The sequence below is a fragment of the Delphinapterus leucas genome, chromosome 10, assembly GCF_059928025.1.
Source record: "Delphinapterus leucas isolate spDelLeu-1000000601 "Yukka" chromosome 10, BTC_Dleu_Yukka2, whole genome shotgun sequence".
In the NCBI taxonomy this organism is placed as follows: domain Eukaryota; kingdom Metazoa; phylum Chordata; class Mammalia; order Artiodactyla; family Monodontidae; genus Delphinapterus; species Delphinapterus leucas.
The window spans coordinates 75,750,925-75,776,311 of NC_143138.1; the positions used below are offsets into that span (position 1 = coordinate 75,750,925).

The 25,387-nt window shown below is 40.1% G+C and overlaps 1 protein-coding gene and 1 pseudogene across 8 annotated transcripts in view; one reads left to right on the top strand and one right to left on the bottom strand.

Moving 5' to 3' along the window:
• FHIT (fragile histidine triad diadenosine triphosphatase) overlaps window positions 1-25,387 on the bottom strand; it is a 1,451,582-nt gene that overhangs the window by 544,609 nt on the left and 881,586 nt on the right. The gene's annotated exons all lie outside the window — the stretch shown is intronic.
• Window positions 17,579-18,325, top strand: LOC111174234 (ferritin heavy chain pseudogene; annotated as a pseudogene).

Here is a 25,387-nt window from a genome sequence, read left to right on the forward strand (position 1 = left end):
AGTATCATCTCACATAGTTCCTGTGGGTCAGGAATTTTGGAAATAGCTTAACTCCGTGGTTCTAGCTCAGGGTCTTTTGGGAGGTAGGAGTCAAAACGTATACCAGGTCTTGAATCAGCTGTAGGCTCAACTGGGGCCGGAAGATCCGCTTCAAAGATGGTGCACTTACAAGGCTGAGAAGCTGGTGCTGGCTGCTGGAAGGAGACCTCATTCCTTGCTAGGTAGACTGCTTAAGTGTTCTCACAATGAAGCGACTAGCTTCCCCCAAAGTGAGTAGCCTTTTTGTGACCTAGCCTCAGAAGTCACACACTGTTGCTTCCACTGCGTTCTATTGGTCAAAGAGATCAACCTGACACAATGTAGGAAGGGACTTCACTAAACGGCGAATACAAAAAGGTGACGATCACTGGAGGGCATCTCGGAGGCTGGTCACACCAGCTAACTCTGATCCAACATCGGTAAAATGCCGATGATAATGACATGTACCTCACAGGGCTGGTGGAAAGATTAAAGGACACCAGCCATTCAAAGTGCCTATTATCAATTATGTAACAACCTAAATGGGAAAAGAATTTGTAAAACAATATATACGTGTATATGTATAAATGAATCACTTCGCTGTACACCTGAAACTAACACAACATTGTTAATCACCTGTACTGTAATATAAAATAAAAAGTTAAAAAGAAAAGTGCCTCGGGCTTCCCTGGTGGCTCAGTGGTTGAGAATCTGCCTGCCAATGCAGGGGACACAGGTTCAAGCTCTGGTCTGGGAGGATCCCACGTGCTACGGAGCAACTAGGCCCGTGAGCCACAACTACTGAGCCTGCGTGTCTGGAGCTTCTGCTCCACAACAAGAGAGGCCGCGACAGTGAGAGGCCCGCGCACTGCAATGAAGAGTGGCCCTCGCTCGCCGCAACTGGAGAAAGCCCTCGCCCAGAAACAAAGACCCAACGCAGCCAAAAATAATTAATTAATTAATTTTTTAAAAAAAGAAAAAGAAAAGTGCCTCTTCTCCAGCACTTGCTCATTGAATGTCAGGTCTCCTTATTCATTCTATATGCCTTCTAGGGTCTAGCACAATGTGTACGTGCGTGTGTGTGTGTGTGTGTGTGTGTGTACTTGGACCCCTTTGGCCGCTTGATGAAGCCTATGCACTGCTTCTAAGAATTATATTTTTTTTAAAATAAAAAAGTACAGAGAATTACAGAGAACACAAATTATACTGAAATACAACAGAATATTTTAAAACATATTTGTAATATAGCAAATATATGCTTCTTTATTAAGACCCCAAACAACGAAACCCAATAGCAAGTTGAATGGCTACTGTATTTTCAAAGGAATGATAAGCCAAATAAAATTCTGAGATATTTGCTATAACCATAATATGATTAAACAATATTTGTGATTTCCATTGGTGACAAAGTCACGAGTGCTACCAATATTACTGTGGTCTTATGCCTATATTCACACTTGAAAGAAATGCTAAATTCCAGTTAGAGTTAAGTGTAAATGAAGATCTACTTTCTTTTCTCCCCATTCAAGTTCTCAGATCTCATGAACACTATACATGGACTTAATGGGGCGGTCACTGGACCCTCGATCAAACTTCTAGCTACGCTTATACCTTAAAAGAAAGGGGAGGAAATGAGAAAATATAGTTCTAATTTTAATACTAATATTTAATAAGGTAAAATAATTTTGTTTCTACTAAATTTCCTACTGCACACAGGAATTTATAATGTCCTCCATGGCATTCTCATTTCAAAATGATCACCGTTTGAATTGGACATGTACCTATATAATGCTTTCATTTAAATGGATTTTAATGAAGCTTTAGGCCTAGATAAGTGGATTTACAGAAGTGGTACATTAAAAGGCCATTTTAAGTTTTGGACCAAAAGGACCTCCAATTTATAGCTCTAGAAAATATCCATTCTATGGTTCAAAGATCCTTGTGGATTATAAAAGAGGAAACGACTAACAGAAAAGGAATTATTCTCCACATTATTAAACATGACAAAAAGCTTCTGAATTGGAGCTTAAAACGGGCTATTTAAGATTCCAGCAATTCCTGGGACTTTGGCAACAAAAATGTTCAAAAACCTTTTATAGTTGCTGTCAGATTTCTGTAAAGCATTTGCGATTCCTGTGAACTTATTTATATAACAAGCTAAAACCTGAAGCCGACTTGAAAGTCTTTCTATTCTAATTATGTAGAATTGGAAATGCCTAGAAATGATGTTCAGTGTTCTCCCAAAAATATAGTCCTGAAATGGTGGTTTCAGAACCGGGTGTTCAGAACAAGGAATGAGGGTAGAGCTGCTCTGACTTACAAGGAGCAGTTACAGCAGACATAGAAACTATAGTTTGGTAAAGCGGTTTCAAAGAACTGCCATGTAGCAATTCTCTCTGCAGTGGCACATTCTAAATGACTGCTCATGTGGTTCCCTCCTGGCCTACTAGAGTGTTTTATTTCTGAAGCTCTATAGTTCACGTGTAATCATGTAGCAAAATAATTCAGGAGATAATGACCCATCAGGATATCAGCGGATTGAGGCTCTTATCACAATACTCTTCCTGATTCTCTGGGGCTTCCCAAGCCAACTCTTTAACCCTTTTATGCTTCACTATTCCAACTTGACATCTGGCCTCTCTGTGCTCAGAAGACATTGCAGGAAACAAGAGTCAGTACGTACCCCGAGCTAGAAATACTAGGTGATAGTCCGAAGAAAGATACCAAGATTGGTTTCGGGGGAGGGTACCACACTTAGCAGCTTCTAAAATGTCTTCTGATGATCCCACCTTTTGGGATTCACATCCTTTTGTCATTCCTCTCTCTCTTTGATCGTATTATGGATCTAGTGACTTCTTTTTGATAAACCGAATGGGCACAAGTATTAGAATGTTAACCCTAAGATTAGTTTATGAAAACTCCCATCTTTCTTACTCTCTTTCTCTGGCTCATCTCGCGTGCTACATTAGGAGAAGCAAGGTGCCCTACAGGAAGCCCATGTGACAAGGAACTGAGGCCAACAGTCCAACAAGCATAGAAGAGCTGAATCCTGCCAACCACCCTGTGAGTGAGCTTGGAAGTGGAGCATCTCCACTTCTCGCGACAAGATACAGACAGCAATATCAGAGATGGTAACTAACTCACTTGCATTTCATACCCAGCAAGAGAAGGTCTAGAATCGGAAAATGAAACTCTCTCTTCCTAACTCCAAAGCCTGTGCTTCATTCACTGCATTATACTGTCTCTCCAAATGAATTCTGTTTCAAATACTGGACTGTGTGTTGCCTATTTGGAAGCTAGAACACATTTCACTAGAGATGAATGGTGCGACTGAAACATACATGGCACTAAAACAACAGAAGAGAGGAGAAGGCAAAGGAAACGCAGGGGTGAGGCGAAGAGATGCGGCACTTACGTAGGCTCCTGCACCAAAAACTCTTGAGTCTTAGCAGTCTGGTCCAGGGGGCTGCTCAGGGGAGGAGGAATGGAGACAAGCATAAATGCCCGCAGAACCCGAGAAAATCAAGTGGCCTCATCCTACACTTTCTGACTTGGAGTTAGCTTTGATTTGATCCTCGGATCTTTGCAGATGTCATTAATTAGGGTTATCAAGATGAAATCATACAGGATTTAGGGTAGGCCTTAAATCCAAGGACTGGTGTTTTTATAAGAGAAAGGAGGGACAGATTTGGACACAGAGAAGTGGCAGGGAAGACAGAGGCAAAGACTGGAGCTACGGTGTCACAAGCCAAGGAACCCCAGGAGCCACCAGAAGCTAAAAGAGACAAGTAAGGACTTTTAAGTAAGTGGGTGACATTTTCTCTTTCTATAAGATTAGTGTAAGAGACTTAATTAGAAATAGTAAGTATAAACCAAGATGTATATTATACTGTAGTTGAATATCACCTCCAGATTAGCGCAGTGTCAGGCACAAAGAGGATCCTAAACAACTGGGAGTTTTCCTTCCCCTTCAGGAATAATAGTTGAGGAACCTGAGAAAATCTGATGGCTGCAGCCTAACTTGAATGTTAGCTGCTGTTCACTGCTCTTGAGCTCTTTTATTTTAAAAACTATTAAACCAAAACTTTCTAGGACATGCTGCTCTAAGAAAGTCTTAGGAGACAGTATAAGGGAATATCATACCCAGGACAAAATGGTGCAACTAGAATAAGATCATTCTGTCTGTGACTTGATAGTTAGATGTAATTAAATTGCTGGCCAAGATACCCCAAACCCAAGCAATTATAAATACTAACTAATGAAGCCGGGAAATCAAAGGATGAATACTGAATAATATTAGCAGGCATATCAAAAAGATCACGAAAAGCTTTCTGTGCAGAAAAAGTGTGCAAGTCTTTTAAAACGCTTTCTCTTACAGTCATAAAATGAACTTGAAATGTGTATTTTTTCTTGCTTATTGGCTTTGTTTCAAATGGCTATTATTAAATCATGATAGTCAATTAAAAATATTCACCAAACTATAAATGTGCTTAAGTATATGTATATAAGCATGCATAAATATATTATAAACTATTGAATTGAAACATGAAAATGTTCTCCATAGCAACCCTAAATCAAACGGATATTTCATTTTGGTTCCCCTGATGCCAATATATATAATACATTAAACCCAGAGCTTTCAAAGTATAAAAATGCCTTTGAAAACATAAGTAATATAGAGCTGATGTTCAAATATACTATAATATACACCTTGGTTTATAGCTATTATTTCTTTCCCAAGATTACATTTCTATGTGAAAAATCAGTCTAAATATAATATTGGGTCATTAATTGTAATGGTGGAAAGAGATATTTTTACTTTGCACATTCTGACTATTGGGGTTTCTACGCCCATAGTGATCAATTACTTATTTCTAATTTGCACTTTTCCTGAAAAGCTCAAGTCAAATACCACAGAATTTATAAACTACAAAAGTTAAGGAGACAGGACACAGGAGCTAACTAAGGAAAACATAAAGATCCTCGTCTTTGACTTCAAAGTCACTAGTCTCCACAGAAGTACTTAGAGAACTAACTGCAAGGGGGGAATTGGGGGTCTTAACCTTTGGCATTGTTGAAAAGAAATACTGGTAAGTTCCACGCATTAAAATAACCCATGCAAAAACATTCTTGATGAAATAAAATCAATAACGTAACAGACCCACTGTTGCATGTCTGAGTGTACTTTTGAGATGCTGAAATGCAGTTGATGCATTCAAACATGAAACCATCAAATTTTACATCTGGAAGGGACCTCTGACGGTAATTATTCCAAAGCCCTCAAGAGGAGCCTAAGTTCCAGCAAATATGAAGAACGTGACCAAGGTCACAACTTAGTTAGCAACAGAAGTTGGACCAGAATAATGAACTAATTTCATGATACCACAATTTTAGTTTCTAAACACCAATGGACATGAATGCAGAAACAATGACTACAACCATATGCTGTACCTAAAATAACAATTACAAAAATAAACCTACAGCCTCAGTTAAATCGTTCACCTTTGTATGTTTTTTTCCCAAGACACAGAACATTTCCATTCTCAAAGGTCCCTCGTATTGCCCATTTGTAACCAAACCCATTTCCCTCCCACCCCAGTTCCCTACCCATCCTTAACCACTCATCTGTTCTCCATTTCCATACTTCTGTCATTTTAATAATGCTATATACATGGAATCATACAACATGTAACCTTTAGAAACTAGCTTTTCTCACTCAGCATACTCTCCGGAGATGCATGCAAGTTTCTGTGTGGATTAATAGTTTATTCTTTTGAATGCTGAATAATCTCCATGATGTAGATGTATCACATTTCATTTACCCATTCACCTGACCAGTCACATCTAGGTTGTACCTCTGGGCAGCTCTCAAATCTGTCCACTTCACTCCATCGGCCCTAAATCCAGCCCCCATTCTCCCTAACCTCTATTATTATGGGCATCACACTGGTTTCCCTGGTTTCCAGCTCTTTTCTAAACAGTGCCCACCTTTCTAATACCCAAATCAGATCTCCCAAAACCATCCTAGATTCTCTAGGGTTCCTTAGATTCCTGGATCTTACTCAGGCCTCCCCTCTCTCAAGAATCTCATTTGTTCATTCATTCAAAACAGTGAAATGGTTTTCCTTTAAGTGATTTATTCTAAAATAAAAATCTAATCTAAAAGCATTATTCTAACTCTTTAATAGCTGTATGATCAACAAAATAAAACATCAGTGTTTTAAAATAGGAAAGTAAGTCTGTGACATATGGCATTAGCACTGCTTCATGAGGACAAGAAGAAAAATTGGAAATGTACAATAGGTGCTACATTTCAGCAGGAGAGTCTTACTTACGAACCCCTTGAGAATGGGAATATCAACCATCCCTTGCAAAGCTGCACTATGACTCATGAAACAGAGAAGCTGTACCTAACCAAACCATGACGACAGATAAGCTTAAACTTACCATTAGTTCATTCAGAGCCATGCATTTTTCTCAGAGACTCAGAAACTGTTCCAGAAACTGCCTACTTGACATATTCTGACAAATACCTAAGAACATCCCATGACTAATTTCAGCCCCCCAAATCTTCTAGTACCCCTTCTCTAATTCATCCTTTCGAGACAACCCACAGTTCCGGCATGTGTTCACCCTTGCTGTAGCAGGCTAACAAACCTACCTTGGAATTCAAGTATGTTCCTGATGACCTTTAGTCATTAATTAGGTTTTAGCAGAAAACAAAAAACAGAACAAAACAGGTAACAGCAGCAAAACACCTAGGGAAAGGTATCAAAGATTTCACACCTAACTTTTGAACCTCTTGATAGAGGAGAAGGACTCAGGGAAAGAGGGGGAGTGGGTGGGGTGCAGATTACCCAAGAAAATGGGCTTGTATATTATCTCTGTGGTTTTAAAAACATATATTAACATAGGTCTCATCAATTAAAAACTATGAGTAATCTTACAAAAGAAAAAAAATGCTTACTCTCAGGAGATGATTAAACACTTACATTGACTACCTGTATGATTCAATGTCAGACTAATATCTTTTGCATCTATCTTAACTTGTATTTTAAAAGGAGTATAAGGAGGTTCTAATTAGAAATTAACTGAAGGCCACTTTGAATCATTATACTGTGGGAATTAAATGATACTGTTTGTGTGTTTTTCTTTTTTTTAAATCACTAAGAGTTCAAGGAAAGCTTGGTTTTCACTGAAAGAGGCAAGAAAAAACAGCTTCTGACTAAACGTCTATGACTTCAGTGTGGGGCGCCATACAACCTCTCTCTCCTCCTGACATATTTAATTAATGGAATGCTCAGTGATTTTTTTTTTTTTCCTCCTCCAACAGCCCTACTCCGACCCTGAGCAATTTCTCCAGCCTTAGCTCCTCTGACTTTTTATCGTGAAAAACACAGCTAAGCACTTGATTATATTTGGCCATATTTTTCTTTCTCCAATTTCTCAGTTTCTATTTTTAGAAAGTACTTCTATTATAACTTTTTTTTAACATCTTTATTGGAGTATAATTGCTTTACATGGTGTGTTAGTTTCTGCTTTACAAAGAAAGTGAATCAGCTATACATGTACATATATCCGCGTATCTCTTCCCTCTTGCGTCTCCCTCCCACCCACCCTATCCCACCCCTCTAGGTGGTCACAAAGCACCGACCTGATCTCCCTGTGCTATGCGGCTGCTTCCCACTAGCTATCTATTTTACATTTGGTAGTGTATATATGTCGATGCTACTCTCTCACTTCGTCCCAGCTCCCCCTTCCCCCTCCCAGTGTCCTCAAGTCCATTCTCTACGTCTGCGTCTTTATTCCTGTCCTGCCCCTAGCTTCCTCAGAACCCTTTTTTTTTTTAGAGCCCATATATATGTGTTAGCATACACTATTTTTCTCTTTCTGACTTACTTCACTCTGTATGACAGACTCTAGGTCCATCCACCTCACTACAAATAACTCAATTTCGTTTCTTTTTATGGCTGAGTAATATTCCATTGTAAAATACTTCTATTATAACGTAATGTTCATCACAGTGTCTAGCACTGCGCCTTGAACTGAAGAGCTATTCAAAAGAAAACATTAACAACAAATGTTGTTGATTAGGACCAGTATGAACAACCGCATTGTAGAAAAACTTTGAAAAGTAATTCCCCATTTCAAAGGTGTCTTCATTATTCTCCAGTCTTCCAAGAATCAAATCTCACTGACATATAACTCATATTCCCAACTTGAGAACATTCTAAGGCTACATCCCTTCATCAAAGTTAATTGGGAGAAAGTGTCACTCACCAGAAAATTTCACCTAACTGAAAACTGAACTGAAATGGCCAGGCTCAAATGGGGGCTGATCTGATTCTCATCAAGCAGCACTTTCAGGTATCATGGACAAGGCTGCCTTAAGCTGGAAAAAGCTTTGATACCATCAGTTTTACACCAGGATCAAAAAACAATTTTCAACTTTTATTTCAACGTTTGTTAATAAGTCTCTCCCATTTTCGTCACAGTTATGAAAAACTCCTAATACTTGTGTTGCATGGGAACAAAGCTAGGGAGGACTTACATTTCAGGTCAATTGGAGATAACAGTTTTAAAATACTATCGTTGAGATTGATTACCGGGATACCTGGAAACTACCTTCTCCCGAATCAAACAGAAGCTGGAGGGATGGTAAATTCATATCAATAAACCTGTGATAAAGACTATCCTAAGAATCTATTTTCACTTATTCCTAAAACTCTAATCACTATGCATGACATCCAAATTCCTACCGCAATAGATGTTTTCTCTGGCTTACGGGAGCAGTGCAGCAATGGCTAACAGGTTTCAGCTCTCTTGCCAGTTTTGGGTGTTTTTTTTTTTAATTTTTAAATTTTATTTTGTTTATTTTTTTTATACAGCAGGTTCTTATTAGTCATCCATTTTACACACATCAGTGTATACATGTCAATCCCAATCGCCCAATTCAGCACACCACCATCCCCCCCAACCCCCCACCCCCCGCTGCTTTTCCCCCTTGGTGTCCATACGTTTGTTCTCTACATCTGTGTCTCAACTTCTCTTGCCAGTTTTGATTGCCAACTACTGCCTGCCACACAGTGGAGAGGAATTCTGAAGTTGCCTCTGGGCTTTGCGGAAGGGAATAGCAAAATCCATCAGCAACATTTGCCAGTATGGCAAACTAGTGCTAATTGCTCTGGGTCCTCTCCCAGAACGTGCATTGCTTGACACACGGAAGGCTATGTTTCAGAACCCCCCTTGCAGTTGCACAGGGCCACATGACCAGCTCTGGGCCACTGGCTGTGATCAGCAGTAACATGCTCCACATCACTGCCCATGTGCACTTGCCAATGCCTCTCTTCCACAATTGTAGTAAACCTCAAGTCCTGAAATAAAGGTGCCACCAGTCAGCAGTGGAGTAAAATGATGAGCCACCCCTTGGAGGAGAGCAGCTCTGGAGAGACCCCTGGAACCACGGTGGGACCTCCAAGGATGAGAAATAAATGATGGTTGATTAAGCCTCAGAAATTTTGTTACTGTTGTTGCTATTTTGTAACAATACATTATAACCCAGCCTGCTCTGACCTCTACACTGACTCCCAGAGCAGGGATAGAAGGTAGGGGTGCCCCGTACTTGGCATTTCTTAGGGATCACAAACGAATAATCAGGAACACTGGCTGATCTTACATTTAAAACACCCACCACCACCATGGTGAATTTCCATCTGGCGTAATAAGAATTTCTGTGTTCACACTGCTGAACTTCATTTTGCTCACTACCAACTGTGACTAGCACTTTGGCTCCTACCTGGCTCCTTTATCCTTGCTCTATTCTTTTCTCAAGCACACATATGTCCCAGAGCCGACTTGACATACCATAATAATAAATACAATGTGTCTCTGTAAAAAGCAAAAGGAAAAGTTGCCACTGTTGTGGCTCTTTTCAATGCCTGTGAGCACGGTAACATATTGAACTTTTACATGTTTCGGTCACAGGGTCACTTGTGGCACCCTATATTTTTGTAGATGAACTATAGTTGTTGTCAATCACATCAGGAAGATTCCTTCACATTTTTACTTATCTGTAACAGCAGGCTTCCGGTAGAAAAGGTGTCTAACATTAGAACAAATGATCATTTGAGAACAAAAGCTTGTGTTCTTCCACAGGTGCTTACCAGATGCCAGGAACTGTTCCACAAGCTTCACTAGTATCAATGCATTTAATACTCCCAACGGCCTTGGGAGATTGCTACAATTTTTGCTGCCATTCTACACATTAAAAAATCTAGTGTGTGCGTTTAACTGCTCACAAAAAGCACTGATTTTTTTCTCATCATAAACTAGAAGAGCATTCCCAGATGAAACAGAGAATGAGCAGCTGAATTTCAGGCAAACAACAAAAATCTTTTAGGGTAAGTATGTGCCACGTATCACATGGGATATACTTACACGAAACAAATTTTAACTGAAATTTAACAAGAACCAACTGTTTGTGTTTTCCATCTTTCCTTCGCTCTACTCTTAAAACTGTGAATCCTAATAATTGCAAAACACATCCACTGACGAAATGGACATTAAAATACCCTAAAATCTTTTTAAAAATTGCATTTATCTGAAATTCAAATTGATCTGGGCTCCTGTATTCTTATTTGCTAAATCTGGAAACTCAAAATTAGAAACAATATTTGAAATTTTCATCAATACTCGATATTTTTAACTTATTAAGCAACTAAGCTAAGCTGACTACACGTCTCCATCAAAGAAAGTTAAAGAAGATATGAGGGAAAACAAAACCTTTCAATCTAGTCTATGATAAAAATAAACGCCAAAAAACATTTCATTGTAAAATTTGCTTTTACTTTCCTACTACTCAGCCTATGACACTTGAGAAGGATCCAGATGTTGATATATGATTCTGCCAACTGTCACATTTTATATCTAAATTGGTGAAAATCCTACCTGTGAGTCACTAAAGCATTCACTTTGTTTGGGTTTGGGGGTGAGGTTTGCAAGAAAACACAGAATATTCTTTTTTCTTTTTATTACTTTTACAGCATGAATATTCTAGCTCAGGCAGAGATGAAAGGACATAGTAAATAGGAAACACTGCCCTCCCAATGTATGCCTGAAAAAGTCCTTGTCAGTCATATTCAGTAAAGTGCATCAAAAATAATGCTTACCGTGGCAGGAGCCTGTGCTGAGTTTAACATTCTGGGGACAAACAATGAAATAAGTGTAGAGCGAGACTAATAAAATTTTCAAATCTGAGGTACCTCAGAATAAAGTGCTTCCAGAGACTCTTAATAACATCATTTTAAACTCCTGGTCTCCCTTTCGGGGTCTGTTTCATGTAGGGCCGTGAGTTATTGCCAACAAGCTAATAGCTACTCTCAGCACAAGCACAGTATGTCTCCAGTCGCCATTCATCAAGAGCTTCAAAACAATGTTTATCTTTCTGCTTGTTGTGCATATTAATAAATTAGGATCTCTAAACTGTCTAGAAAGAAGTAAGAAATAACTGCCAAGCGCTCCGGTGCAGAAGATGTATTTACGTACGTTAGAGAAGTACCATTGACAGTAATTAACGGTGCTTTTACATCGCAACATGCATTGCAATTGACTGTCGATTTGTTTTGGAGGTGTTTGCAATCATAAAACAAATCTCATCCTAAATGGATACTTAGTAATTTTTAATCATTTTAAACTGTGATGCTCTATTTAATGCTTTAGCAATTACACACTGTTTTTGGAAGAAAGTCTTTTAAATTTAGAATTTTTATTGAACGTTATTGAAGTTAATGAGACTGCATTACTTAAGTTCTACCTTAATTCACAATCTTTTTAAAGGTCATGAAGGCTAATGTAAAAATTTTGAAAAAAGCAAATTCAGTCAGTTAATGACTATACAATTAAAACATAATTCCACTACCTTCTCCCCCCCGCCCACTATACTCTGAAGGACCCCACATTTAGTAACATGGTATGTCTTCATGAGCGGTTTCAAGCAGGAAAAGTTTAGGACATATGACCATTAGGAAGTAGAACGGACACAACTGTTGAGAAGAATTTCACTAACCCCTGATTCTCTTCTGACTTGGTATGACTTTTGATTAGAACTAGAGTACGCAGTGCCTGGCAAACTACACTAAAGGATATTTATATCAACTGAACTTCTAAAGAAGTTCAAATTAGAAAAGATATATCCCCTAAGTCAATACATCCTGCAATATTTCCCTGGTGACTTAAGTCTCATTTTGGTTGAGAAAACTAAGAGTAAAATAGAAAATACATTTGCTGTGAGGGTGCCAAGGCCATATGGAATAGAAATTTGAGCTAAAATAAACCTGTCTGTAGTCTTTCCATGCAAGAAGGAAACTGTAAAAACAGATTTGGGGCGATCCTCATATGAGTTACTAAGATATCATTTGCAAGCCTCTTCAATGTCTCTTTCAGTCCACTTTATTTCCACTAGAAACAACTGCTTAACCCTTTGAGAATAGTTCTTTGTAACAATTCCTCACAACAATATACCTGCAAAATTAAACTGAGTCTCTTGGACCATTCACAGTATGGTAAGAGAGCATATAAGGCAATAATTCTAAATATACAAGAAACAAATATTTCACAATTTTACAAATTTAAGAAAATACGTAGGAGGAGTACCAAACAAACTTGGCATGTTTAAAAATATACTTGGTGCTTGTCAACTCTCAAATAGTACAGACGTATTGTTTGTATTATCAATGATAACAAGAAAATCATAAAGAATTAATCGAGTATCTGCCTTCATCTTAGGATCACAATAACAAGACCGACATGCTGCATTTCCGCTGTGACGAGGCAAAAATCTAACACATGAATCCTATGAAGACAAAGCTAATCATTTTTATGTGTTTTTGAAGAATTCCAAATCAAGAAATCATGTCCCATTTTTGAGATGAACGCTTCCTTCTACCCCACACAACAAAGATGAGAGCATAAAGAGAAATTTTTGATATATGTGAGTAACTAGATATACATATGCTGACTTCAGTAAGGCTCTAATCTCACAGGTAAGGAGTCAGTATAGAAGTGTGTCTCCAGTAAATTACCTCCTAAAAAATTTGAACCTCCTTAATATCTACAGAAAAATCTTATTTAAAAAAATGGTCAATTCACCAAGCACACACCATTTTGTCACTGAACCTCTGATTTCTGTCATTTGGCACTCCTTAATTCCAAAAGAGAAGATTGATAGAGATGGCTCCAACACCTCATCTGCTCAAAGCAAGACAGTGAGATGATATCCAATACAAGACCTAAACATTTCAACTCCATTGTCACTGATACAAGGGAACATGAGTTCCAGGAAGGAAAAACTGAATGCCATGCTTGGATTTTTGCCATTGAGAAAAATCTACTCTAGCATGTGTTGTATTATGACATTGATACTTACTTTGAGTAGGTTTTTAAAATGATACCTGCTACAGTTATCACGGATCCATGCACCCGTAAAGTTTACAGGTTATAGAATAGCGGGGGCAAATATTTTTATAAGCCACATGGCACTGTTGTCGTTTTGTTCCCTGGAGGAAGAGATACTTTTCCAACTATTACACTACCTTTCTATTCCTGGGGTCAGTTGAATCTGGTCACGATCCTGGACGAAAACTGTGATGGAGAATTGGTTTTCTGTGACGGAGATTCCTGGAGCTCATACTCTGGATGTGCGCAGACTTTTAAGGCAACCGCGGCCAGTCGGGGTAGAGAAGGTGAGGGCACTGCTATCTGCAAGACACATGCAGGTGGTGCTCGGCCGTGGTGATCAGTACGGATGACGACAACAGCTGCTGACGTTTACAGAGGGAGTGCAAGGTCACGTACAACAGGCACAAGGCTTTAACATGCCACCCTACCATATCCTCACAACACCATGTGACTTAAAACTATTAGCAACACAGCCTCACGGATGAAAAAATAAAGGCACAGTAGTTACCCGGCCCAAGTTCACTGGGAGTTGAACTCAAACCTGTTCATTTACTGAGCCCATGCTCTTCATCACCGCAGCGCCAGCTGCGCAAGGAGTCAGACTCAAGTCAGTCACCACTCCACCTCTCATATAACCTTGGCCAAGTTACTTAACATCACAAAGCCTCAGTTTCTCCATTTGTAATGTGCGAATTATAGCACCATCTGCCTTACAGGTATCAGAAAAAATATTCCAAACTTGGAAATAGGCGAACGAGATTACTGGATTCTTTTAGTATAGTGTTCCCACTGCTGGGTGTGACTTTCTGTTTACAGGGCTATTTTACAACTGATGGGAGACAGTAACTTGTGTGAGCTCTTATGGACCAGCAGGACATTATCCTGTTCTGTATCTGGCCCAACAATCTATCAAATCACACACACACACACACACACACAGACACAAAATCTCAAATTATTTTTGGACTAATTTTAACATCTTACTAGATCCCTCACCCTCTTAAATTAATGAGCTGAATAAGATCTTAAACTGTGTTTCTATTTGCACAACAGCCATGAAGTTGCCCTTCTGAAAAGTGATTTTTAACACTCGATTGTTCTGAGAATTAAGTGAGATGATGCATATGAAATGTTCAGCATAGGGCCTGTCACGTATGATTCAATTAACGTCATTTGTTAACATCACTGCTATGATCATCTCAATAATTGCCACCACCACTACCATACTATTTAAATTTTTAATGTTAAGAATTGTTTCTGTTTACTCATATTCAAATATTAACAGTGAACAGTTAATAACTAGTTCTGAGACTAGTTCCAAAATTACACTGTTACCCATAGCTGAAGCCACTTTACAATTTGGCCTTGAGAGCAGTTATTTTGCAAATTACACACAGTACAGAATGGAGTTATTAAGGGATCCACGTTCGATGCACAGAAGGTTGTGCCTCAGCCGGGCTGCCATCACCTCTGTTAAACAGGGTTCATTAGAGTGATAACTGACAGTTGTTTCCCTTTCTAAGTGATTGCTCTGTAGTTCCATTATGTTCTGCCAAGGAAGTACTACTCATTAATTACCAATAAACTGAGTACCAACTGTGCTTGCAGTAGAAGGTTTGGAACTGTTAATCTTGGGGTGGGGAAGGTGGCAGGAAGAGGAGAACTCCACCTGGCCAGGTGCAGGAGACGCGTGGCGAGAGGACGTTATTACAGGCATGGGCGGGGAGGGACAGAGCTCCTGAGAGCATGGAAGCCCTCTGCTTTTGAGGCCCCTGGTATACTGAGAAAAGCAGAAAAGCAGAAATCTCAAACCAGTGGTCCAAAAAGTATGCCAATCTTTAAAAGAAAAAGCAAACTTTGAACAGGAAAATATAAAATCAAAATAATTAAGATATTCCTAAGGTAATAACAGAACTTTTTAAATTAAAAAAAATTTTTTTTAATGAATTTATTTATTTATTTTGGCTGCTTTGGGTCTTCGTTGCTGCGTGCGGGTTTTCTCTTGTTGCGGCGAGCGGGGGCTACTCTTCGTTGCGGTGTGCGGGCTTCTCGTTGCGGTGGCTTCTCTTGCTGTGGAGCACAGGCTCTACGCACATGGGCTTCAGTAGTTGTGGCACAAAGGCTCAGTAGTTGTGGCTCATGGGTGTAGTTGCTCCGTAGCATGTGGGATTTTCCTTTTTTTAAATTCAAAGTACGTGGCAGGTGAATGGTCAAGAGGTATGGCAGAGGGCTTTTTGCATTCCAGCTAGAACACTTCTGTAACTCTCCTCTTTTGGAAATAATATCTAAAATCTAAATTGAGGCTTTTTGTGAAAATGCAGGCTGAAGCCCAAGGGTTGAGCCCTCTTCCCTCACCCCTCAGACCCTGAGCTCCGACTTTCAATGAACCATCTGGTATCCTGTGCCCCAGAGCCGGGCTCCTTGCCTGCTTGCTTTGTCTTTCACTACAGAGCCATTAGGAGGCTCTTTCTAGAGATTCTGGGAGACACATCCTCGTTGCTCTCCAACTTCTTCCATCAGCCAAGTTGCATCCACAGCCACAATGGTCTTTTGGTTTCTCCAATTCCTGCCACGTATTACTTACTATAATTTTTCTGAACGCAGTTCATCACACAAGCTATCAGTCGGTTTCACATTCAAGTGTCTCACCTCATCAATAAGACTGCACCTTCTTGAGGACAAGGACATGGCTGTGAAGGATAATTAACAATTACAGAGGGCCACTTCTTTGAAATCTGTCTGGCCATGTGGGCACTTGGCAGAGCAGACAAGCAAGAACCACCTTTGTTTATTCCTCCAGCATTCCTCTGCCACAGGAAAGGGAGACCACTGCTTTTTTAAAATGTTTTAAAGGTATTTGTGGATTTCTGGCTTCAGTAGAGCCCAAGACCTATCACCAGAAGCCTCTGGACTCCCTGGTGTGTGCAGACATCTGTTGGTATCTGAGTCCCTGTTCTACAGTGTTTTTAAAAAGAGGATCCTGGGTTTCCTTCACGATCAAAAGAGAGCAGTGCTCTCTCCAAGAGATTGGTGCTGAAAGGTGGGAGAATATAGTGAACTGGGGCAAGGGGCCAAGAACTGGATAGAGGTCAAGGTCAGCAAAAGGCCAAGTGAGAAAGACTAACAGCACCAGCTAATCAGTAATGTATCGGGGCACTGAAGCAGGGGTAGGTGTGACAGAAGAGGGACAGACCAAAAGGTCTGAGGGACAAGGGCATAGACGGGAGGTGGGCACTGCAGGCCTATTCTGTCAGCTCCCAAAGAAGCGAAGAGTTTCGGGAAACTAGAGAATACAGGGGGCTCCAGCTCAGCCCAGCTTGGCTTTAAAAAGGCACAAGCCCCAAGGCAAAAGCACTCCAGGCATTCTGGAAACACAAAGGGGCGCCATTAGAGGAGAGGAAGGAAAATTTCAAAAATTTTAATTTGGAATTAATTTCAAATGTATCCCCAAATTCCACGAACCAGAATAGCACAAGGAACACCTATCTACGCCCCAGATCCATCTTGAGTTAACATTTTCCCCATCTGCTTATCATTTGCACTTTCTCCCTATACACATACTGTTTATTTCCTGTCCTTATTTTGAAAATAAGTTTCATTCAGTGTGCATTTAAGAATAAGGACAATTTCTCTTATTACCACAGTACAGCAACCAGCTTCAGTAAATGTAACATTGGTACCATATTTTATCTAATCCACCATCTTCTTCCCCAGTTTTGTCTATTAACTAGTGATGTCCCTTATGGCATTCTCCCTGTCCATTGTAAGATCTAGTATAGGCTCTCATTTACGGCCCCTGTCTCTGTAGTCTCCTTTGATCTCAAACATTTCTTTGACTTTTTTTGTTTCACAATATATCCCCACTTGCACCTTCCACATACTTTTTTTTTTTTAACAGAACTATTCCTTACTGGGGTTTCTCTGATGTGTCCTGGAGATTGGATTCGGGTTACATATTCCTGGCCCCAAAACTGTACTGGCCACACTGTGCCCTTCTCAGGGCACCACATCAGGAGGGACACGATGATTGCCCTTCACTGGTGATCTTTCAGTTCTCATCACCGGTCAAGGTGTTGTCAGCTTTCTCCACTGCAGAGTTCACGAAGAGTCGCCACAGTTTCCTGCTTCGACAGTGTTTGGACGGAACCCGACACTCTTCCCCCGCTCCGGCCGGCCGCCCAGCACCAGCCCTCGCCACCACCTCACGGCGCCCTCCGACCGCCCCAAGGTCCCCGCTGCCGCCTCCCCTCGGCCGCCCGCCATGACGACCGCGTCCCACTCGCAGGGGCGCCAGCACTACCACCAGCACTCGGAGGCCGCCGTCAACCACCAGATCAACCTGGAGCTATATGCCTCCTACGTCTACCTGTCCGTGTCGTACTATTTTGACCGCAATGATGTGGCTTTGAAGAACTCTGCCAAATACTTTCTTCATCAGTCTCGTGAGGAGAGGGAACATGCTGAGAAAGTGATGAATCAGCTGCAGAACCAACGGGGTGGCCGAATCTTCCTTCAGGATATCAAGAAACCAGACCGCGATGACTGGGAGAACGGGCTGAATGCAATGGAACGTGCGCTACGCTTGGAAAAAAGTGTGAATCCGTCACTACTGGAACTGCACAAACTGGCCACTGACAAAAATGACCCCAATTTGTGCGACTTCATTGAGACTCATGACCTGAATGAGCAGGTGAAATCCATCAAAGAATTGGGTGACCACATAACCAACTTGCCCAAGATGGGGGCCCCCGAATCTGGCATGACACAGTATCTCTTTGACAAGCACACCCTGGAATACAGTGATAATGAGAGCTAAGCCTTAGGCTGGCTTCCTGTAGCCACAGGGGTGACTTCCCTGCATCAAGGCAGTGCATGCATGTTTGGGTTACCTTTACCTTTTCTGTAAGTTGTACCAAAACATCTACAAGTTCTTTCCTTAGTACCATTCCTTCAAATAAAGTAATTTGGTACCTCCCTCCCCCCAAAAAAATATTCTGATTGTGTATTAAACAGGACGAGGATTTAGTTCACTATGTTTTAGTTACACACTGACAAAGTATACACATTTTTAAAAGCTTAAAAGTGTGTTTTGTTTGTTTTAAATAATGACACACGTTTAGGACCGGCATGTAATTGTTCACTTTGCACGGTCTACCACTCTGGGCTGTGAGCTTTTATTATGCAAAAGCTGTGGCCTGTGAGCCATTGTTTGTCTGCGCTCCTTCCGCCCTCTCAATAAAACAACACATACAATAACCAATAAACATGCTGCTTCTAAAATGTGGTCCAGAAGTGGATTTTCACATATTGAAGCGCAACACAGGCTGTCTAAGCTAAGAGACATTTGAAATCAATTGATACAACATACACGCTTTTACAGTTGAGAAAATCAAGGCCTGGGGAGGAAAAAGTGCACAATGTCATGTAAAACAACAGTTCTTTACGAATGATTATAAAATCAATTTAAGGGGCCATGGCTGGCATATTTTAAGTTGAAATAAAAAAATGTCTGCGTGCTCAGCATACAGCAAGGGTAAATACTGTTTGGTGCAATTTTTATTTTAACTACATGTGTTTATGAGCACGTATGCTCCTCTTCGTTGGGTAATGATATTAAATCTATTTCTTACTGAAGGTCCTGGTTAAAAACCTTTAAAAAAAAACAACAAAAAAACTCCACGAGAACCTAGGTCTTCCAACTTAAGAACCAGTGATCACTCTACTAGAAAAGTTCTTCTTTAACTTTAGTGTGAAAATAAATAAAGGTTGAAATGCAGTTTCTATTTCAAAAGGCCTGGGCTGGGATCTGAGAATCCGTATTTTGCATAGGCCTGTGGGTGATAATAAGCCACTGGTGTTGGCTTGTGGACACCTTTGAGAAGCATGGTGGAAACGCTATATCCCAGGAGAGACCTAGTTTACTGTGAAGGATATCTACATGAAGTAGGTATCAAATATATATATATTTTTTACATTTGTTAACAATTTAAATATGAATAACTAATTCTTGGAAATGTTTAGATTAAAACAAAACCCAAAAAACCTTCTACAGAGAATCAGCTCAACTCGCAGCCAAGAAAATGTGCTTACTGTGATAGTCCTAAGAATGTAGGGACTTCTAGTCCTCATGATACGCCACACATGAAAACCAATGCACCAAGAATCCTGAGGGTTGGGATTAGTTCCCCCAAATTACAGAGGAGCAAACACATTCAAACATCTTATTTTGTCCAAGGTCATACTGCTTGAGAACAGAAGGGAATGGATTAGAACCTAGCCAATTCCTAAGGTCATGCTTCTGCTATACTCACAGCCCCACACGTGGATACTATTTGTACACATAAACATGCTTTAGACGTGACACATATACAAATGTGCATGTTAGCATTTCTCTAAGCAGTCTACAGTATTCAAGAGTCAGAGATCAGTGAGAGGAAACGAATGTGTTCATCAAACTCTAGAATTGTGTGCCTTCTGATGTGGCTCAGGCAACACCATTAATATTGTCAAAATTAAAGGGGTCTCTTCAAAACAGTCCCGTTCGATTGGGGGGAGGGAGTTAGAAGGCTGGGGGCGAACAGTGAGCAGCAAATGACAAGCACTACAAACAAGATTCCATCATCTATAACTTAGATTTCATGCAGTATATTTAGTGCAAACCCTGGCACTTTATACAAATAGCTTGTCACGTAAAGTGCAAACGACTCTCTTTTGACAAAGTGATACGGCTTTGGAGCTGGGTTAACTGCTTTATATACTGCAAAGCTCTTTAAGTGACAAATGAAAGCAGAGTCTTGAAATTACAGTGATATGGAATTACCGCACAAATTCTTTCTGGTTTGATGGGGGTTGTGGGGAGGGAGCAAAAGGATAGCATTCTGCAATTAATTAAAAAGAAAATCTGAGAGGATATGAAGTCAGAGTTTTCTAATCTTGACTCTGTAAAATGGACTTTGAAGATACTGGCACAAAATTGAGATATGGTCCCAAAAACTTCAAATGAGATGTACAATGTTGTTTAAAGATCTGGCTGAAGTGCTTCTTTTGACCTAAATTATGCCCAGCACGGGTGCAGTAATTATCTCTGCTACAGATGTTTGGTGCGCTGGCATTGAAACCTTTCGATATGTTTGATAATGTAGCTTTTTGTGTACACACACTGCTTGCCCAAGCTGTCTACATCAGTGGCATGTTCAAATGAAGCCAAATAATTTAAAAGGCTCTGCTTTCACGCTGGCTTTATTTAGCTTGAATAAACATTGCCAGTCCATCTCATATAAAACCTCACTTCATAAATGCAGCTGCCCTGTGCTCATCTCTTAATAAGGATTTGTACAAAGAGACCGGTTGGGCAACATAGCTCTGATAGATGATTAATAAGAAATATAGGATTTCTTTCTTAAAAATGATACTATGACCATAAGAGGGAAAATTCATTATCCATAAATCAAAAGGAGCAAAGGATTTCAGTTGTATCAGAAGCCTTATCTGACTTCAATCTGACAGTTAACTTTAGGCCGTAAATGATTAAATAAAAGTCTAAGTTCACCCAAGCCTGGCAAAAATAAAACTCAAAGCCCAGAAACTTCAAATAACATAAGAAAAAGTCACAGAATTTTCAACCTCAAAAAGAAATGGAGAGGAGATGTATGATAGGATGGAAACTGTGATTTCAGATGGAGGGTCTCTTTTGCTGTTTGTGTTTTTCAGAACTAGATTTAAATTTTGCAATACCTTCCAACAGAAAATAAGGTTTTGAGAGTAATGTGACCGATTTTAACTTTTTAAAGAAAACTTTTAAATTGAGATATTGCGTCTGTAAAATGTGGCCGCAAAATCTTTAACATCCCTTCCAGTGACAGGTAGGGGGTCTATCTCCTTGAGTCTGGTGGGCTCGGTAAGTACTCTGACCAAGAGAATTCAGCCGAACTTACTCTGCCCAGGTCTTAAGAAACTGTTGTGTCTCCACTTACTCTCTTAAAACACCAGCTCTTAAAGTCATGAACTGTTCTAAGGTAAGAAGTCTGACCATCTTGAGGTCAACATGTCCCGAGAAAGCCCATTTAGATAGCCCCAGGGGGTGGGGCGGGGAGAGAGAAGGCGCAGGGGAGAACCTAACTGACTTTCTGCTATTGGAGTCACCCCAGTCGAGGCACCAGACTTTACTGGATGAGATAAGCCAATCATCCTTGCGCTGCCCTTTGCGAATCCCTGACCCACACCATTGTGAGATATAATACCAACAAACTGTTTTCAGCTGTTACGTTTTTCAATGGTTTATTACACAGCAATAGGTATCCAGAACATATAGTAAGGTGGGATAATCTTAAGTGTGCCACTCTGCATTTTTGCATATGTATACACACAGGTAACCAGGACCCAGACAGTGAAACACTGTGTTTCCATTACTCCAGAAGACTCCCTCTGCCCCTTCCCAGACAGTGCCCTCAGTAAACTACCCCCCACCTGCACACACACACACACGTAAGCGCTATTCTAACTTCTATCACCATTGGTCAGTTCTGTCAGTTCTTGAATTTTCCAATACAGTACATCATACAGTAGGTACTCTTCAGTAGCCAGCTTCTTTCATTCAACTGTCTCTGAGATTCATTAATGTTGGTGCATGGGACAGTAGGTGGTACGCTTTCACTGCCGTGAAGTATTCCATTTTACAAGTCTACTACATTTATCCATTTGGTGACTGAAGGACATCTGGGCTGCTTCTAGTTTGGGCTTTTCTAAAGAAAGCTGTTATGAACATTCTTCTCCAGTCTTTTGGTGGATAAATGCATTCATTTGGGGGGTATAAACCTAGGAGTAGGGTTTCTGGACTTTGGGGTAGGGTGTATGTTGACAAAGGATGAGTTCAGATTCTGACGACTTAGGGATCTGCTCATCAGGGTTGTGTTGCAGTTTCTTCTGTCCCTGTTTCTAGCAAACATTGAGAAATAATCACGCCAAGCATTCAATTAAGCTATTTATGATTTGTCCTTCCATATTTGACCTCTCCTGACTAACTGCACAATGGTATTGTTCTCAACAATGTCTACTGTCATGAAGAGGACGCTGTTCTTGGAAAAATCCTATCAGGCAAAGTCAACCTCTAAAATGGCATTGTAATAAATATGCAGAAATGTCACTTTTTGCATTAGCCCAAAGGTTTTGTATAGCTTAAGGATATGTGCAGTAAGCTAGCTATAAAAATAGAAACTTGACAGTGGGTATGTATGTGTGTGTCAAAATAATATTACTCTTTCTGGGAGTATGGAAGAAAAAATGACACAACACCCACCCACATGATTTTTATAGATCTGCCTCTTTGCCAGATGTCACCTTTTATAAGATGCTTTATAAAAACATGACAGTATAAGTGCAATAGTGTGTTTACTGCTTGATAAACTTTAGTAATAAATTTAGGATTGGCTGGAAATTAAAGCCTTAGGGAACCCATTCATTAAGCATTTAGGACAAGTGAATAAACAAAAAATGCAAACTGTTAAGTGCTCAATGTATGCAGATCAAGGTACTGGCAGCAAGCACTATTTCTCAGTAGGTAGGTCTTACAGAAATATCTGCCAGTTTCCGTGCCACTGAGCTAAACACATTACAGCCAAACCTAAAGGATGCCGCTCGCAACGCTACAAATCGGAGTGAAAGCCAGAACCTTAACAAACGCTACAGGCTCGCTAGAAACACATTAAGCCTTTTCCTAAAGTGTTCTGTAACTCAGCACAGCATATCTTACATATGGCAAACGGCGTTTCCAACAGCTATTTTTCTGAAAAGACTTCAGGAATTTCTTAAATAGCACACACTCACTATTTTCTTTATTGGTGGGGTATATATAGCAGTGTTTCTTGAAGAATACCCTGAGGATTGTTGAATTATCTATAGCGACTGGTAAAAATAGAGATTCCAGAGTCCACTCTTAATTGATTGAAACAAAATCCCTGAGTTAAGAGGCCCAAGAAACAATGTTTCATTAAGTGACTCCAAATGATTCTTATTCACAATAAAATTTGTAAACCACAGCCTTACAGGAATCTTAAAATAAATTTTCAGGGCAAAGTATATGGTTCCAGTAATGTATCAATTTTAAGTGAATAATATATATTCTTAAAACTTTAAGGTTCAATTTTTTACTCAACTTTATATTCTAAAATAATCAAACAACTTGTATCCATTTCAATTACTTTTTTCCTTATAGGTATGTATGAGGATCAATCAAACAAAGTCTAGTTAAGGACTTTTGAAAATCAATCCCTGTAACAAATTCATACATCACTAAACTTTTCTGAGGATTCTATTTACTCTGGGACTCACATTTGTAATCTTTGATAAACATGAAATGCAGCAACTCTCAAAATGAAACCATCCCTTTATCAGAGGGTCTGTTAGAATTCCTCTGTTTCTCATTACATTTTTCTAATGCTTACTCTTCACAATGAATCCCATCCATACCCAAATTTCATGGATACTGCAATAGTTAACTACCACAAAGCGACCAACAGGCAGTTTGCGTGGGATGGAACCTCATAAAAACGCTAATAAAAATATTAAAATGATATTATTTTTCTGTTAACAAATCACTGCACCAAGGAGACAGCTAATATGTAGGAGAAACTGTCAAAACTCCATAGGTGCTACAGAACATTAGTACTGGGAATTACTAATCCAAGATTCCACATCGGCCACCTAAAAAAGCTCAACACAGCATGACACAATGCAGCGACAAAGCAGTATAGGATTTTCTGGACATGAGACATACGAAAAATCACCCCCCTATCAGATCACAATAAGAAGCAACGAGTGCCTGCCTCTTTCCTTGGAAATTAAAAGGAAGATTTTCTTCTCTGAAAAGAACAGCACTGAATCAAGAGTGAAATAGAAATCAGAAAAATAAACTATGGGGAAAGTTGAAGAGAAAGGTATGGGATTAGTAGAGGGAAATGTTCCTTCATAAAAAGAACCTAGTTGGGGCTTCCCTGGTGGCGCAGTGGTCGAGAGTCCGCCTGCCGATGCACGGGACACGGGTTCGTGCCCCGGTCCGGGAGGATCCCACATGCCGCCGAGCGGCTGGGCCCGTGAGCCATGGCCGCTCAGCCTGCGCGTCTGGAGCCTGTGCTCCGCAACGGGAAAGGCCACAACAGTGAGAGGCCCACATACCGCAAAAACAAACAAACAAAAACAAACAAACAAACCAAAAAAAAAAAAGCCTTCAGGAAGCAGTGAAATATATCAAGTAAATTCCACCCAAGTCCCAAGTCTCTGTCCTTTGGGCCTTGTCACAACACACACACCTCATCAGAAGGGTCAAAACCACAATAACTGGCATCCTGAACATGTGATGTGATGGAGGGAGCATCACGTTCCTCGTCAGCAGAACTATACTCCTGTTGGACTATAGTACTCATTACCTGACATTTTATAAGTTTATGAATCTCTGTATTAAGTTCCTATTAGCACTCTAACAAGTTAACTATCAACTTCATGGCTTAGAATGACACAAATTTATTCTCTTACAGCTTTGGAGGCCACAAGTCTGAAGTCAGTTTCACAGGGCTGAAGGCAAGATGTTGACTGGGCTGCTTCCTTCTGGAGGCTTGAAGGGGAGAATCCATTTCCATGCCTTTTTCAGTTTCTAGTGGCTGCCTGTATTCCTTGGTTTGTGACCCCTTCTGCAATCTTCAAACAGCATCACTGCAATCTCTGCCTCTGTTGTCATATTTCCTTTTTTCTAACGCTGACTCTCTTGCCTCCCTCTTACAAAGACCCTTTGATTATGCTGGGCCCACCCAGATAATTCAGGGTATCTCAGGATTCTTTTTTTTGTTGTGTTTTGGGGTTTTTTTTGCTGTTTTATTATTATTATCATTATTATTTGTGGTACGCAGGCCTCTCACTGCTGTGG